Here is a 13,998-nt window from a genome sequence, read left to right on the forward strand (position 1 = left end):
TGGTGGGCTGCCGTCTATGGGATCGCACAGAGTCGGACACGACTGAAGTGAGTTAGCAGTAGCAGTAGCAGCAGCCTTTCAGATAGATAACTTCCCTGGTAGCTCAGGCAGTAAAGAATCTGCCTGCAATGCAGAAGACCCAGGTTTGATCCTGAGTCAAGAAGATCCCTTGGAAGAGGGAATGGCAACCCACTCCAGTAGTCTCGTCAGGAGAATCCCATGGACAGAGGAGCCTGGCAGGACACAGTCCATGGGGTTGCAAAAGAGTCAGACACAACTGAGTGACTAACACTTTTTTTCACTTTCTTCTTTTTTCAGATAGATTCTATTTCTTTTGGAAGAAGAATTGGGATATTTCACAGCTGAAATCACCGCGGACTCCTTTTCTGGTAAGACATCTCTGTGGGCGCTAGCATTGACAGTGACCATTCCTTTGGTGCTCACATCATTGGAGCAAGCATACCCCCCACAGAGACAGTCCAACATCCCCTCCTCTGGAACTCACGGCTGATTTCTCAGGACTGGAAAGGTGAATTTTTGCTAACCAAACACTATTTGGTTGCATGCAACTATATGCTAGCATGATTTCATCATAACTCTTACCAGGAAAAAAGAAAGCTTACTTATCTGGAGAGTATTGTAGACAATAGACACCTTCATAAATCCTCCAGCAGCCTTTACTGCTAACAGGATAGATCTTGATCACCTTCACAAAGCAGAAAGCTCTTCTAAGCCCTGGCTGTCTATCCTCTTCAGCTTTGTTGCCTCCAGAATGTAGCCTGAGTGTGTACTTGCCTTTTCCTGACCGCTCAGTGCATTCGTGGCTCCATGACCGGCAGCTGCCCCTTCCTAAGGGCACTTGTCCTGCTCTCTCCTTCTCTGTCAAATTCTACCTGTTCTTCAAATGGCAGGTTGATTATTACCTCCTCTGTACTTAAAATAAATAAATAAACCCTTCTTCAGAGGCAGCGTCGTGTAAAGGTTAAGAGGACAGGGTCCTACGTCCACCCTGCTCTATTTTAAAATGCCCAACCAACAAAGACCCACCATACAGCTCAGGGAACTCTCCTCAGTGGTATGTGGCAGGCTGGATGGGAGGGGAGTTTGGAGGAGAATGGGCACATGTGCAGGTATGACTGAGTCCCTTTGCTGTTTACCTGAAACTATAACAATAATGTTAACCGACTGCATCCCAATACAAAACAAAAAGCTTTAAAGAGGAGAAAAAAAAATCATATAAAAGAGGATAGGGTCCTGTTTCTGCTAAAAGTTGCTGTGTGACTTCCAACAACTTAATTAAACCCTCTGAAATTCAGTTTCCTCCTCTGCACAGCAGTGCTAATAATCATGCTGATTTATGCTAGGGTGGTGTGAGGTTAAACATAAAAAGCACCTTAAAGCTCCACCTGTTCACACTCGTGATGATATGAGTTAGCTGTTACTGTCATATGCTTGCAATGAACAAAACACACAAAATGTGACTTACCCAGAGAAAATTTACCACCGAGGACAGAGTTCTTGTAAGTCAATAGAAATCCTTTTCCCCCAAATAGTAACATTTACAAATAAACAATTTCAAATAAACGCACTGGAAGCTATTTCAACAGTTATTCATTCATTCGGTCACCAAGAGTGTATGAAGCACCTCCTATGTGCAGCACTGTGGAGGGGCCTGGAGATCCAGCAGGCAAAAAGACTGACTCGCTGCTTGCTTTCATGGAGTGTCCAACAGAGCAGGGGAAGAAAGTACTAAATAAGTCATTAGAATAGAACATGGGGTGTACAACATGTCCTAGCACGGGGTTCCAGGAAGACTTCTTTGGGGGAGGTGGCATTAAGGTGGAGACATCAAGAAGGATGAGCACTTGGCAGGTTAGCAGGCAGGCTGGGAGAAGGATGAGTGTTCGGGCAGAGGGCCACTTGGCTTTTGCCAAGGCTTGGAGTTTTCACCTTCCAGGAAGTGAGTTGGGGAGAGTGGAGGGGGTGTGGGAAGGAGCTTAGGGCTGAACCACTCCATGCAGGGCTTGGTGGGCCCCACTGAGGACCATCAGCATCTTCCTAGGTGAACGAGAAACATCTCCGGGTTTCCTTCGAGGAAGAGAAAGGATTGGACTTGCTTTCCAAAATCATCAAGAGGCAAGCATAGATGCTGGAAGTCTGGTTATCAGGCGCTTTCTATAAACCAAGCTAAAATCACTGATGTGTGTGCGGACAAGCATGGTGTCAGTGGACCAAGAGGAGCCAGGAGCTCAGAGTCACACACTCCAGGTAGAAGCAATATGCATCTCTGACAGCTGGGTGCTGGGGGGTGAGCGGAGAGGTGGATGAGGTCTCAGAGATGACTCCTGACATGAGAAAGAGATGGATTGTGGGCGAGCTGCAGATGCGGAGGACACAGGATCTTCACCTGTAGCTAAAAACCACTCCTGCATTATCAGATACCCACATTGTTAGAAGGTTTTGATATTGGTCAATGTGGAGCTCACTCTGGTACAAAATCTCAGTACAGAAACAGGATCCTGATCTGGAGGTGAGGTTCGAGGGGGTGCACTAGGGTAGGCTCCGATGAGAACTGGGGTCTGAGCTGATGGACCTGATGATGCCCAACAGAGAGGGCTGGGCAGGATGGATGCCTCTATTGTTTAAGTCTACAAATAGAGTGAGACATGGAAATGGATGAGCTTCTCCTAGACCTAGGGTGTGAAAGAAGCAGCCCCAGACTGAGGCGTGAGCAGCCCAGGGGCCAGGCAGAGTGGAAGGCCTTGGCAAACCAGACCAAGAAGGACTCAGGGATCCAAGAAACACAGCTTTTTACTGATCAAATAATCAGAGATTTTAAAAGATGTGTCAACATACTATATCCACAAGTGTGCAGAGATAAATGGCTTTGTACACAGCCTCAGATTGAGTCATTTGGCATAGCTTTTTTTCTGGCAACAACTTGACCGTGCATAACCAAAGTTTAAAATTACTTATTTTTAATCTTTGACCCAGTCAATTTACTTCTAAGAATTAATAAAGTATGCATCAGGATTATGTACAAGCATGCTCTCTACATTAGTTATAATACTGAAACCTCCAAGCCAACCTGGATTATCAGTAACATGGACCCGATTTTAAATTTATAAAATATTTATAAGCTGAAATACTATGTAGTCTTTAAAAGTCATGACAAAATGCTAACCACGTTAAATTTTAGAAAAGCATTAAGCTGAAAGGACAGGATAAGTGCTCTACTTTTCTCTTTCTTTAGATAAGATTAAAATGTTAACAAACAGCAGTTAATCTCTTCAAAGGAAAACAAAATTAGGAAGGTCTTTTTTAAACCAGACTTTCCATTTTTATGCAGCTAATCTGAAAATTCAATTTTCCTAACCCAGACCATTCCCAAACATTCCAGATTTTACTGTAAATGAGAAGTACTCACCGTGCTGTGCTGAGAAACTTTCCACACGCTGTCGTGGCCAAACCATACGAAATCATTTACTCTCAGAGTTGTTTCGAATGTGCAAACCCAAGAGCCTACTGTTCAGTAAGTGCACTGGGTTATTATTACACATCAATTTAAATCACTTCATTTAAATGACTGAGTTAGAAGACTTTGTCCTTCACCCAAGAGGAGTGCTGATGAAGCAGGTTTCCTGCCTGATGCTTTTGCTCAGAAAGGTCCCTTTACCTCAGACTCCTTCTCTCTGCCCTGTGTCTGGCAAACTCCTATGCATTCCTTGAAGCCCAGCTCAAATGTCACCTCCTCCAGCTTTCGGAGGGAGTTCCTCTTACTCCCCTCTTCTGCCTTTTGCAAGTTGTCCATACCTGATGGCAATACTTATGTGTTGCCATAATGATCTGTTTTAAAGCTTCTTTTTCTCCTTAAACCAGGTTCTGTGGCATGGGTGGGCAATTTGTCTTTTAATCCCAATGTCAACATGAGACTTGCCACGGAAGGACTCACTGTGTGAGGAAGGAAGAGGATGGGCAGAGACGATGTTCAAGTGACCTCAGAACCATTCAGATTTAATAACTGATGTAATTCATCAGTTATGTTCTAGGTCACAGGGAACCTCACCAAAGCAAGGTACGTTGGAGAACAGGGGAGACCAAATATATTATTGACTTGAATGACTGAACTAGAAGTAAAGATTTAGATTTCCTATTTTGACTCATAGTGCAAAGAATATCCTACAACATCTTACCTTGAAGAGAGAAAAGAGTTTTGCATTTCTCAACTGATGAAATTGATGAGTGCTAAATACAAATGTGTGAAACATCTGGTGGCTCAGATGGTAAAGAATCTGCCCACAGTGCAGAAGACCTGGGTTTGATCCCTGGGTTGGGAAGATCCCCTGGCGAAGGAAATGGCAACCCACTCCAGGATTCTTGCCTGAAGAATCCCATGGACAGGAGAGCCTGGCAGGCTATCGTCCATGGGACTGCAAAGAGTCAGGAACGACTGAGTAGCTAACACTTTAACACTTCCACTTCACAAACATGAATGCATGTGCTGGGCATATGGGTTTACCTATGGGAGGCATAAATATATTCAAATTTAGCCCAACAGATTATTTTCTGTGCGTGCTTTGTGCTCCCTGCAGCACCCTGACAAAGTGTTCTAAGATTCCCTTCAGCTCTGTGTTTCCTTCCTTAGAACAGGGGTCTCCAAAGTATTATACCCCAGTAACCTAAAAGGGTACATTAAGAAAGCAATCAAATTATTCAAATTTAGCTTCTGCTTTATCCTTTGAAATGTTTGTATCTTGTGCATACTTTAACTCGTACATTATATATTCATAAGAACAAAAAATTTATATACTTTACATGTGTGTCCCAAAGTGTTCATGAGTGTGTGTGTGTGTGATTGTGCATTTTTGAATCCATTGCCTTGTGTGCTAGGTCACTTCAGTTGTGCCCAACTCTTTATGACCGTAGGACTGTAGCCCACCAGGCTCCTCTGACCATAGGATTCCCCAGGCAAGAAGACTGGAGTGGATTGCCATGCCCTCCTTCAGGGGAACTTCCCGACCCAGAGATGGAACTGAATCTATGTCTCCTGCATGGGCAGGTGAGTCTTTACCACTGGCACCACCTGGGGAGCCCCATCCATTGCTTTAGACCAGTGCATATTAAACTGTAATGTGCGGGCAGATATCCTAGGGGTTATGTTAAAATGCAGATTCTCATTTAGAAGGTCTGGACTGAGGTCTAGAATTGACATGTCCAGTAAGCTCCCCGGTGATGTGCTGCTGAGGCTGGAGGCAGCTACACCTGGAGTGGCAGCCCGCCTTTTGCAACCCCAGGGCCTCCTCTGAACTACACAGCACGGAACACGGATGGTGGTGCCGGCACTGTTTTCTGGTGGCTCCCACGGGGAGCCATGGCTAGCGTCGCTTGAGAGCAGAGGAGAGACAATAACTCATTCTAAGCAGAGGAAGCTCAGGGCCACAAAGGCTGATTTAGGAGAAAGGGGCCTCCGAGAAGCATGCTGGCACATGGCTTTTCAGTTCAATTCAGTCGCTCAGTCATGTCTGACTCTTTGCAACCCTGTGAACTGCAGCACGCTGGCTCATGACTACCTACTGGAGAAAGTTCAGGCACTAGCTGACTTCATTAAAAAAAAAAAAAAAAAAAGCACTGTTTAAAATCACCATCAGTTTTATAAAACAGTCCTGGGGTCAGCATTTCTTGCTCAGTGTTTGGCTTCTATGTGACAACTTCCTTTATGAGAAACATAGCTGGAAACCAAGGTCTTGACCACTTCTGATGGTCAAAGACCCTGGGGTGCTAACTTACGTGGCAGAGTGCTGAGTCTGGAGTTTCTGGCTAATCAGGGCCACCTCCATATACCCTCACTCAGGGTATCAACCCTGATATTGAGTCAGCATGTTACAGACATTCTCCATCCAAAAGAAGAAGAGAAAAATGACACAGATACACATATAGTCCGCTGATGAATATTTGTGAGTGAATATACACACTCATAGGCTTCCCAGGTAAGTGGTGAAGAATCCACCTGCCAATGCAGGAGACATAGTAAAGACAGGCTCAATCCCTGAGTTGAGATTATCCCCTGGAGGAGGAACTGGCAACCCACTCCAGCGTTCCTGCTTGGAGAATCTCATGGACAGAGGAGCCTGGCAGGTACAGTCCCTAGGGTTGCAAAGAGTCAGACATGACTGCACAGCTGAGCACGAATGCATACACACTCTCACACACATGCATACACATTATTGATAAATAAATTGATTCCCCTAGTTCGCAAAGTCTACCCAGCAATTCATGTTTGGGTGTCCCATACAGTTTTCTTAAGACTACTTCAGTCTAATATGAACCATATGCCTTAGTTTGATTTCTGAGCTGATTTACTATGCAAAAGTGGTTACAAATACATTTTCGAATATCTAACATCTTCTCCACTGTGTAACTTGTGTCCACAAAAAGGTTATGTATCAATGAATTAGAGATGCTTCTTCTGACGAGGTCTGCCGTCCATACAAACATAAGGCATCCTAACAGGACTCAGCCTCTGACCACATCAACACAATAGAGTACATGTTCAAGATTAACCATGAAAATGGAGACATGAGGATGAAGAGCACATGCCAAGGGGCCTTTATGTTGTCCACTTGAGATGAGTTGGGCCCTAAATTCAGACCTACTTGGCCAATTCTTAATATTTTACTTTGAACCTATCTTCAGTCCTGTTTCAGCTGAGAGAGCCAATTTTGAGAGCTGACATTTTAAGGGGCCCTGGTTGAAAGACCCGGGCATGGCCCTCTTATTTGTTCTGGCTGACATCTTTTGTTTCCTCTTAATTATTGGTAATAAAAGTCACGAAATGAAAAAGGCCAAACCACCTCTCTTTGGGATGTGGGGAGAGACAAGGAGGATACCTTGTATCACAAAGCCAAATGGCTCATGCAACTTGATATTAAAAAAAAAAAAAAAAGCAACCCAATCAAATAATGGGCAGAAAACCTAAATAGACATTTCTCAAAAGAAGACATACAGAGCAACAAGGACATGAAAAGATGTTCAACATCACTAATTATCAGAGAAACACAAATCAAAACTACATGAGGTATCACCTCACACTGGTCAGAATGGCCATGCTCACAAAATCTACAAACAAATGCTGGAGAGGGTGTGGGGGAAAGGGAGCCTTCTTGCACTGTTGGTGGGGATGCAGATTGGTACAGCCATTATGGAGAACAGTGTGGAGTTTCCTTAAAACACTAAAACTAGAACTATCACGTGGCCCAGCAATCCGACTGCTGGGCACATACCCAGGCAAGTCCATAATTCAGAAAAGATGCATGCACTCCAGTGTTCATTGCAGTTCTGTTTGCAATAGCTGGGACATGGACACAACCAAAATGTCCATCAGCAGAGGAATGGATAAAGAAGATATGGTGTGTGTGTGTGTGTGTGTGTGTATGTATGTATGTATATGATGGAATATTACTTAGCCGTAAAAAGGAATGGAACTGGGTCATGGATGGAGAGACATGGATGGACCTAGAGCCTGTCATACAGAGTGAAGTAAGTCAGAAAGAGAAAAAATATATATAAAGTCGCTTATATGTGGAATCTGAAAAAAGTGGTATAGATGAATGCAGAGTTCCAAAGAAGAACAAGGAGGGATAACAAAGCCTTCTTAAGTAAACAATGCAAAGAAATAGAGGAAAACAATAAAATGGGAAAGACTAGAGAACTCTTCAAGAAAATTAGAGATACCAAGGGAACATTTCATGCAAAGTTGGGCACAATAAAGGACAGAAATGGTATGGACCTAACGGAAGCAGAAAAGATTAAGAAGAGGTAGAAAGAATACACAGAAGCACTGTATAGAAAAGTCTTAATGACTCAGATAACCACAATGGTGTGGTCACTCACCTAAAGCCAGATATCCTGGACTGTGAACTCAAGTAGGCCTTAGGAAGCATTACTACAAACAAAGCTAGTGGAAGTGATGGAATTCCAGCAGAGCTATTTCAAATTCTAAAAGATGATGCTGTTGAAGTGTTGCACTCAATATGCCAGCAAAATTGGAAAACTCAGCAGTGGCCACAGGACTGGAAAAGGTCAGTTTTCATTCCGATCCCAAAGAAGGGCAATGCCAAAGAAAGTTCAAAGTACCGTACAGTTGCTCTCATTTCACATGCTAGCAGGGTAATGCTCAAAATCCTTCAAGCTAGGCTTCAACAGTATGTGAATCAAGAACTTACAGATATACAAGCTGGATTTAGAAAAGGCAGAGGAACCAGAGATCAAATTGCCAACATCTGTTGGATCATAGAAAACACAAGGGAATTTCAGATAAACATCTACTTCTGCTTCAATGACTCCACTAAAGCCTTTGACTGTGTGGATCACAGCAAATGGTGGAAAATTCTTAAAGAGATGGGAATACCAGACCACCTAACCTAACTCCTGCAAAACCTGTATGCAGGTCAAGAAGCAACAATTAGAACTGGACGTGGAACAACAGACTGGTTCCAAATTGGGAAAGGAGTATGTCAAGGCTGTATATTGTCACCCTGCTTATTTAACTTATATGCATCATGCAAAATGCTGGGCTGGATGAAGCACGAGCTGGAATCAAGATTGCCGGGAGACGTATCTCTAACCTCACATACACAGGTGTCACCACCTTAAAGGCAGAAAGTGAAGAAGAACAAAGAGGAAAAGGAACTCTGGGCTGTGGATAGGTATGTCCTGTCTGATTAGTAGCAGCATTAGATTGGAAAACAGATGCACACAGGCAACTCTGCTTGACGTTATGTGGCAGCCTGGATAGGAGGGGAATTTGGGCCAAAATGTTGAGTCTCTTTGCTGAAACTGTGACAACAATTGTTTGTTAATCAGCTATACCCCAAAACCAAATAAAAAGGTTTTTTAAAGATACATAAAATTAACACAGTTTTGTGAGCTGCAGTCCGGGGGGGTCTCAAAGAGTTGAACATGACTGAGCGACCGAACCGATCTGAGTTCAGTTCGGTCATACAACTGATACGAGTTGTATTCCAATGAGCTTTTACAAAAAAAAAATATATATATATATATATATATATATATATATATAAGAGAGAGAGAGAGAAATAATTCAGTTCAGTTCAGTCGACATTTGGATATATATCCTTCTAGAGGCTTTTTAATAAAATGTAATTATACAAAAAAAAAAAAAAAGAGAGAGAGAGAAGGTGCCCAATAAATAGAAAGTGCTTTGAATCATCCCCAAAACATTCCCCGCCACTTCTGGTCCATGGAAAGATTATCCTCCACGAAATCGGTCCCCGGTGCCCAAAAGGTTGGGGACTGCTAATGTACAAAGCAAAGCCTCAGCTCCTGACCTTGTGAACAGGGCATAGGAAACCTTAGCCTTGACACCAGCTGGTCCGCAGTCTGCTCCCTGCTGAATGGCTTTCTGTCGTCCCCGTGGGTTGGTCCTCTACTGACAGAGTCAATGCATTGGGGGCCACCTGCTGAAAGCCCCCTTCCTTCTGCTTTCTCATATGTATTTATTTATAAATTAAATTTTTTAATTGGAAGATAATTGCTTTACAATGTCTTGTTGCTTTCTGCTGTACAACAATGCGAATCAGCCAGAATTATATATATATATATATACTTGTTCTCTGTGGAGCCCCCCTCCCCCACACCTCCATCCTCTCCCAGGTCATCCCAGAGCACCAGCCTGGGCTCCCTGTGCTGCACAGCAGGTCCCCAGTAGCTACTTATTGTACACATGGTATATATGTCACCACTACTCTCTCCATTCATCCCATCTTCTCTTTCCCCTGCTGTGTCCACAAGTCCGATCTCTAAGTATGACAACGGAACCCTCCTGCACTGTTGGTGGGAATGTAAATCCATACAGGCGCTATGGAGAAGGGAACAGAGATGGCTTCAAAAACTAGGAATAAAACTACCATATGACCCAACAACCCCACTGCTGGGCATATACCCGGAGAAGACCGCAATTCAAAAAGATGCATTCATCCCACTGTTCATTCAGTTCAGTTCAGTTCAATTCAGTTCAGTTCAGTCGTTCAATTGTGTCCGACTCTTTGCGACCCCATGAATTGCAGCACGCCAGGCCTCCCTGTCCATCACCAACTCTCCGAGTTCACTCAAACTCATGTCCATTGAGTCGGTGATGCCATCCAGCCATCTCATCCTCTGTCATCCCCTTCTCCTCCTGCCCCCAATCCCTCCCACCAGCAGAGTCTTTTCCAATGAGTCAACTCTTCGCATGAGGTGGCCAAAGTACTGGACGTTCAGCTTTAGCATCATTCCTTCCAAAGAACACCCAGGACCAATCTCCTTTAGAAGGGACTGGTTGGATCTCCTTGCAGTCCAAGGGACTCTCAAGAGTCTTCTCCAACACCACAGTTCAAAAGCATCAATTCTTCGGTGCTCAACCTTCTTCACAGTCCAACTCTCACATCCATACATGACCACTGGAAAAACCATAGCATTGACTAGACGGACCTTTGTTGGCAAAGTAATGTCTCTGCTTTTGAATATGCTATCTAGGTTGGTCATAACTTTCCTTCCAAGGAGTAAACGTCTTTTAATTTCATGGCTGCAGTCACCAGCTGCAGTGATTTTGGAGCCCAAAAAAATAGTCTGACACTGTTTCCCCATCTGTTCATTGCAGCACTATTAATAAGTCGTATCTTTTTTTTTTTTTTTTTAGCATTGCTGCTTCTAGGTAGGTGCTTTCCCTACCTGTTCTCACGGGTTAGGTGCTTTCTTTGTGGTTTTGTCTCCCCGAGTATTTATCTCAGTGTAGTGGAATTGCTTACTTGTACATGTTTAATTCTGGAAAAGGGAATGGCAACCCACTCCAATATTCTTGCTTGGAGAATTCCATGGACAGAGGAGCCTGGCTGGCTATCACTGGGGCCCCAGCGTCAGACAGGAAATCTAATTAGGACTTCACAGGTGGCACTAACACTAAAGAACCCGCCTGCAGTGCGGGAAATGTAAGAGACTCAGGTTCAATCCCTGGGTTGGGAAGATCCCCTGGAGAAGGGCATGGCAACCCATTCCAGTATTCTTGCCTGGAGAATCCCAGGGACAGAGAAGCCTGGTGGGCTACGGTCCGTGTGGTCACAAAGAGTCAGACACGACTGAAGCCACTTAGCATGGACCCATGCATATGTCTAGTTGCAATAATAATTATCAAACTAATAGCTACCAGTAGCAGAGAACAGACATGTCACCAGTTCATTTACTTGAACTTCTGAGCAACTCTGGTAAAACACTGGTCAAAATAAGTAAATGGAGACTCTAGTAAGTTAGAGAGTTTGCCTAAGGTCACATAACTGGTTAAAACTGGCGACAACATCCAGATCCTGGTCTGTAACTCAAAAGCCAGCTGGCTATCCATCACACCCCACTGCCTCTCACTAGAATGTGAGCTATCATATGTTACCTGATTTATGCCGGTGCTTAGGTTCTGGCAGGGGCTTAGTGTTTTCGAATGTATGAATGAGTGAATGCATGAATGACAACAAAGCGAGCTTGGAATCTTCAAGTTCTGGAAAAGCAGCTTGGGGTCTCCAAAAAAAAAAAAAAAAAAAAAAGCTCCTATCTATCAGTTGAATTGATGAGCTAAGTGGAGGGAAAATTACTTTGCCTCAGTCCCTTATTGTGCAGTCCAGTGTTTACCGTTGGAAGACACGGATGGTTCTGTGCCTACAGAGTCAGTGCTCCTAAGCTGCACTGCGCCGCCCTGCCAGCAGCCTCACCTGGAAGTGCTCCTCACCCTGTGTTGTTTACTTCCGGCGTCTGCCTCCCCGTCCCTCTCCTCCATGGCCGCACGTTGTGCCTTTTTATCTCCTGAGTGAGCCCTCTTTCCTCCTCCTGCTCCCCTGCCCTTTCACGGCTTCCCCCTCCTCAGCAGCCTGCTGGGTCCTCCTGACGCCTCTCCACGCTGCCTCCCATTCAGACCCAGGATCTCCCTAACCGCAACCATAACCTTGCAACAAGTAGAACGTGTCCAAGTCAGGGCCCCGTGCCAGTTCTCAGGTGGGTCTTTGGGTCTCACATGTTAAAGTCTATAATCTGTGTTCCCAGTGTCTGAATCTTCCAGCTACCAGTCACATTTCTGGATGTTCCCTCCATGGTCCAGGCTTTGACAATGATGAGTGACTTTCCCTTCTTCCCACCTGGTACGACACCCCACCGTTTTACAGCTGCTTTTGCTCCCAATGTCCCTCCTGCCTGCAAAGTCTATCCTAGAACCAGATCCCTCAATGTTCCCTTGGGTTCTCCCCCTGCCAAACTCCCCTACTGCTTCTTCATTTAAGATCCCGCTTCTCCTTTACCACTGTAAAGTGTCATATGAATACACTCACCACAGTATCATGGTTTCCTCTCCGTGTTTCTTCTCCCCTTCTACATGCCGGCATGGATTGGACCACAGTCATCGTTTTACCCTCAGTAACACAGCCCCTGGCATATAGCAGCAGATGCTCAAACCAAAAAAAATAGAAAATGATAACTCATACTCATGACTCTATAAATGAGTCAATGAATAAATAAGTGGATTAATAGTCTATCCATAAATTAAAGGATGAATAAATGTCAAAGACAGGGCCCAGAACATGTGAGCAGTTTCATCGCGTGTATCATGCCAGGCGAAGTTTTTAAATGGCTTCTTTGAAGTGATTTATATTTGCACATTGCTGTAACTCTGTGGGAAATGAGTTTCCATAGTGTTGAAATCCTCTGGATTAAGAAACATTTCCTTTTATCTGAGTCAGACGCTCCCGGAAGCTGGGCTAACCCTTTCAGCTCGCTCAGTTGATGACTCTTGATGCTGCAGTTCACTAGCATCCTCAGAGTACATGGATGTTCAGATACTGATTTCTCCCCAAGGATGATTTACTTCTTAGAGTATGATTGATTACTTGAAGGATTAGAGGTTTCCACTGGAGAAGCCAATGACTTTCACATGTGCATTGGTTCCTCACTTGCTTAATTCTGTGCCCCACCCCACCTCCAATTAGCCTGAAAATTACTGCAGGGTCCTATTTGTCTCATTTTGAGTTTTTCCCGTAGTCATGTATGGATGTGAGAGTTGGACTGTAAAGAAGGCTGAGTGCCAAGGAATTGATGCTTTTGAACTGTGGTGTTGGAGAAGACTCTTTTTTGTTGTTGTTGTTTTTGGAGAAGACTCTGGAGAGTCCCTTGGACTGCAAGGAGATCCAACCAGTCCATCCTAAAGGAAATCAGTCCTGAATATTCATTGGAAGGACTGATGCTGAAGCTCCAACTCTTTGGCCACCTAATGTGAAGAACTGACTCATTGGAAAAGACCCTGATGTTGGGAAAGATTGAAGGCAGGAGAAGGAGGGGATAGCAGAGGATGGGATGGCTGGATGGCATCACCAGCTTGACGGACATGATTTGGAACAAGCTTCAGGAGTTGGTGATGGACAGGGAGGCCTGGTGTGCTGCAGTCCATTGGGTCACAAAGAATCAGACGCAACTGAGTGACTGAACTAACTGATTTGATTTCATTCATTTGGTGGCTATTTCTTTTTATTTGGACACTTTTTATTGTCACACTTCATCACATGTGGAATCTTAGTTCTCTGACCAGGGATTGAACCCACAGCCCTTGCACTGGAAGCACAGAGTCTTAAACACTGGACAGCCAGGGAAGTCCTTCATTTGGTGTCCATTTTTAGCAGCTTTCTCAACAACATCTTTAAGAGACCCAAGGACTTAAAGACCATAGCAAGGTCAAAAGGGAAGGAGAAATTCTCATGGACCTATAGGCTGGGCAGGTGTTTCTTCCACCCACCTCCACCCCAGTTCTTCCCATTAGCCATCAAATCATCACATTTGATCTCTAGGATTTGCTTATTAAATTCAAAGAGGTTAAGTATTGTTTAGGACAGACCATTACCACCTTCTAGTCTTAAGAGAATGGACCTAGTTTCTAATACACTATTCTTATTACCATTTAAAATAGACTATGGAATA

General features: G+C 44.1%; 1 protein-coding gene across 17 annotated transcripts in view; it reads right to left on the minus strand.

The window, feature by feature from the left end:
- The window catches only part of KCNJ15 (potassium inwardly rectifying channel subfamily J member 15), a 57,736-nt gene that overhangs the window by 17,409 nt on the left and 26,329 nt on the right, over positions 1-13,998 (minus strand). For 3 of the 17 annotated variants that reach the window (XM_086416451.1, XM_086416472.1, XM_086416401.1), the window contains exon 1: positions 796-874. The exons of 7 other annotated variants lie outside the window; for them this stretch is intronic. The gene's annotated coding sequence lies outside the window, so the exon portion shown is untranslated. Of the gene's footprint in view, positions 1-623; positions 875-3,427; positions 3,706-12,362; positions 12,480-13,998 lie in introns of those variants that run through there. 7 more of the 17 variants (XM_086416468.1, XM_086416481.1, XM_086416422.1 and 4 more) reach the window with 5 other exon arrangements.

Source organism: Bos grunniens, chromosome 1, assembly GCF_055505025.1.
Source record: "Bos grunniens cultivar Pamir isolate PY7600 chromosome 1, Bosgru_T2T1.0, whole genome shotgun sequence".
Lineage (NCBI taxonomy): Eukaryota > Metazoa > Chordata > Mammalia > Artiodactyla > Bovidae > Bos > Bos grunniens.